The following is a 4,185-nucleotide window of genomic DNA, read 5'->3' as shown; positions in this document are numbered from 1 at the left end:
ATTTATAGTTTACGCAATAAGCTTAAGATATACATTCTCACCAACATTTATGAGAAAATACTAGGCTGGAGGATGTTTCTCAGTGAGGCTTCTTTAGGATCCCAGTTTTCTCACGACACATTTGAAAGGCAGCGAGGGTCATCTGCTGGCTCCCGGTGAAGTTTGCCAGGCCAGGGAAGTCCTCCGCGGAGGTTTACCAAGTGAACCAGTGTACTAGTTTTCTATTGCTATGTAACACAGTCCTTCAAGCTGAGTGCCTTAAAGGAACGCATAGTTCTTATCCCAGAGCTTCTCTGGGTGAAAAGTCTGGGAAAGTTGTAGTGGGTCCTCTGCCTCAAGCTCCACGAGGCTGCAACTTAGGGGTCCGCTGGGCTGCATTCTTATTTGGGGAAGAGTCCACCGTGAAGCTCATTTAGCTTGTTGACAGAATTCATTTCCTTATATGACTGCCACTTGAGGCTGGGTTTGCTGGCTGTCATTTGGAGGCCACCCTCAGGCCCTAGAGGACACGTGCAGTGACCAGCGGCCACCCCCAGTTCCTCGCTCTGTAGACTCCCTTAACACGACTGCCTCACTTCCTCAAGCCAGAAAGAGGACTCTCCACTCTGCTAACACTGAGTCTTGTGTGATGTAATAAAGCATGAGACTGACACCCTATCACCATTGCCATATTCTACTGGTTAGAAGCAAGTCACAGTTCCTACACACACTGAAGTAAGGGAAGTTATATAAAAGTTGGACTTAAGGAGACAGCAGGAGGTGGATTTTATTAGAGGTCATCCCAGAGTCCGTTCACTGCACCAAGTTTCTTAAATGCTCATCTTACCCTAAAACTCAGAAATATTGCCTTGTATAACTGTTAAACCTACCTTTAGACACTTTTAGATTTGGGTTTTCGGTTCAGTTCTTACTATGTAATTAGCATCATTTTGTACCATCATATTTCAACAATATACCCAGAGCAGTCTGTATACAAGTACACGCTGTGCCAGGAAGAAATTAAACCTGAAAGATGTTGTCAGGGCCCACAAGTCAGCCCTGGTTCTGAAACCAGGTGGAGAGGGGACACCAGAAGGGTCCACTCAGCGCATTGCATCTTTACTACCACAGAGTAGTAATTGAATGTTATTGATTCTCTAGTGATGGTTTGTTAGATGGTTCAGATCTTTGTGCAAATTACGCTTGTGCTCCATGGCTGAGCCCCACGTTTACAGCTTTCTGTCACTCTTCTCACGGTCATAAACCAGGACAATTACAGCCTTTCCTCCTTAAGGAATCCTGTTGCGCTTGGGTCAATCATAGTCTTTCTCTTCCCTCTCGGTGAATTCTCCTCAGGGTCCTGAGAGTCAGCACAGCTCTAATCAGTTTTCCTCAATTTCCAGTCTCAGAGAAAAGTGGTTCAGCGTTTGCCTCCTTCCTTCATGAAAGGTTTCTTGTGCAAATTGGTACGCCCGCTTCTAAGGCTCTGATTACCAAGAGTTAGGTGCAGCCTTGTTAAATCTACAGAAGATTTGTTCAGTTAGGAAGGACTTTATGCCTTTACATTTGCATAACTGCAGAACTGCACGGAGTAGAGAAGAATGGCTTTAAGATGACTTTTTTACCTCTGCCCAAACAGAGAAGCAGCTGGTACTCTGCTCAGTAAAACAAATTAAAGCCCTGCCTCCCCAGGCATTACAGGAAGCCCATTACACTGGTATTTTACTATACATGTCTTCAAAGCAGTCTTTAAGTACTGAGTCTTTATCAGTTGAGTTCTATGGGAGGTTTTACTCTTCTCCGTTATGCTCTGCCAAATGCTGACTGGAGCTGTGTGATGCTACAGTTCTCTGTCACCCCATCCCTGGGAATCTTGGTCTGCTTTCTTTATGAATGTTGTGGCTACAGGAGCAGTGTTTTAAGGTCTCTTTGTTGGGAAAAGCCCAAACTGAAAACAGTTGCCCCACTGGGTGGAAACAAGGAGGCCATGGCATTTCCTATGGAGCACATTGTAACAGTTATTCCAGCTGTGACTGTTCAATTCTTTAACATAGTCCCAATTATATGTGGATTACACAAGCGCATGGGTCTTGAGGTTTCTCTGGGATCTTTTATAGCTAATAAGTACAAAAAAGATGGAAGTGGAAACCTTGTGAAATTTTTTGCTGTTTACATTACTCTTTTTACTTACATCTCTCTCTGAAAACCACGGCTTCCTAAATTTTAGGTCTACTTTTTTTCTATTTAAATCTATCTTTGAACATATGAAGGCTAATGATAACTTTGGAGGCCTGCAGTTAGATGAGTTTATATTTCAGAACAAGACTCATACCTTCCTGGAAATCTTAATGCATCAGAGAAAAAATTCAGTACCTTGGGGCAAGAAAAAAGGAAAATAGGACAAGTATCTGAGCTTGAGGTGTCATTCCTTTCCAGATAAAAAACGGTGCATTAGAATTTAGAGAATGGGCTGTGTTAAATGGACACAGCTGTTAAATGTCGTCTGTTAAACGTTGTCTTCCTTGCTACCACTAGCTCTCCTATCGTTGGGTTAATTTGGGCATGAGAGAGAGGGACAGGAATTATTAGTTGACTGGAGCACAAAAAAGAAAACCAGAAAATTGGGTATAACAGATACTCATGGGAAGTACTAGTTGAATGGAATAGAAAAGAAAATCAAGATAGAAATGTCAAAGCCACAACAGAGAGAAGAGGAGGGAATGAAAGTTCCTGCAGGTACTGCTCTTTACAGATGAGATAGGTGTTATGATGTAGCCGTTTTTATGCAAGGCATGCACACACATACATCTGGGACTGCCTATGTGGTATTTTGGCTGATACAGCTAATGCAGCTCAAGATGGTCAGGGTTTTTAGGTATAGACAGACAGAACTCCAGCTAATGAAAGCAGAAAGTAATGCATTGAAAGATAATGGTAGCTTCTAAATCATTGGGAAAGCTGAAAAAGAGACTCAATGTGAATGCTGTGATAACTCCCAAAGCTGTACCATAGACAAGGAGCACACAGAGAGCTGTTGCTTCTGCTATAACCAGAAATTTGCTGAATCAGGAAGCTGCTCTTATAACTACTTGCTTTGCAATAGACGTGTCTGTCAGAAACTATAACAGTAATATGATGATCAGTAATATCGATCTTATCTGCCTGTTTTTACTTGCGATAGATTCTAAATTAGGAATTCATACCAGTATACCTGCATGGGTAAACCTAAGTTATGTCTTGAAACTTAGCTAGAAGAGAATATGAGAAATACTGATTTTTCTTATTCTCCCAGCCTCTGCATGCTATGAATTGGAATAAGTGTTAATCAAGACATAGCATTATATTCTGTCACTACTGAACTTGGTAGACTACCAAAGAATCCTTGTTCTAATGGAGGAGAGGGTGATAAAATTTAAGTAAAGAGACAACAACAACAACAAAAACAAAGCAGGCTCCAAAGTAACCTCCCAGTATTCACATCCTTGTGTACACCTTTCCCATATTTAATTATGGCTAGTCAATAAGACCAATAGAAAATGGTGTAATTTCTGAGGCCATGTCTTTGAAATCCTTGCAGTTTCAGCCTTGATCTCTTAGACTGCTTGTTCTGAGGAAGACCACACTCTGTATTATGAAGACACACAAACGGTGTCCTGGAGAAATCCACCTGGAGAGGAACAACCTGCCCACACTGACTCGCTAGCCGTGCGAGTGAGCCACCTTAGTGGAGGGTCACGAGCCTCACTGAGACCTGCGGGTGACTGTAGCCCCAGATGACATGTGATTGCAACTTCAAGATCCTGAGCTAGAACAGCCAACCCAGTGTTTTTTAAATTGCTAAAAGAAATGGTAAGAGAAATGAATGATATTGATAGCTATCATTGATATTTTAAACCACTACATCTTTGGATCATTTGTTATATAACTGTGGATAATACAAGCTGTTCACAGAGTGAGGTCAGGGTAGGAAAAGTTCCTAAAGAGATGATATTTTATATGACCTGAACAAGGAGTAACTAGCTATTTGACAGACAGTGAGTTAGTTAAGTGTTCCCTGTAAAACCGAAGCGGGTGTTGGCCCTAATAATGTAGGGGAGAACTTGGCTCTTGAAGGGACAGAAGGAAGCGAATGTGTGCAGAGCATAGTGACTGGGACTTAGTGAGGAGGACACAGGGAGAGGTAAGTAAGAGACAGGTTCTTTAAAA

Source organism: Artibeus jamaicensis, unplaced genomic scaffold (assembly GCF_021234435.1).
Source record: "Artibeus jamaicensis isolate MK-2021 breed Jamaican fruit bat unplaced genomic scaffold, CSHL_Jam_final contig_466, whole genome shotgun sequence".
NCBI lineage: Eukaryota > Metazoa > Chordata > Mammalia > Chiroptera > Phyllostomidae > Artibeus > Artibeus jamaicensis.
The sequence above is the reverse complement of the archived record's forward strand: the minus strand, read 5'-3'. Positions refer to the sequence as shown.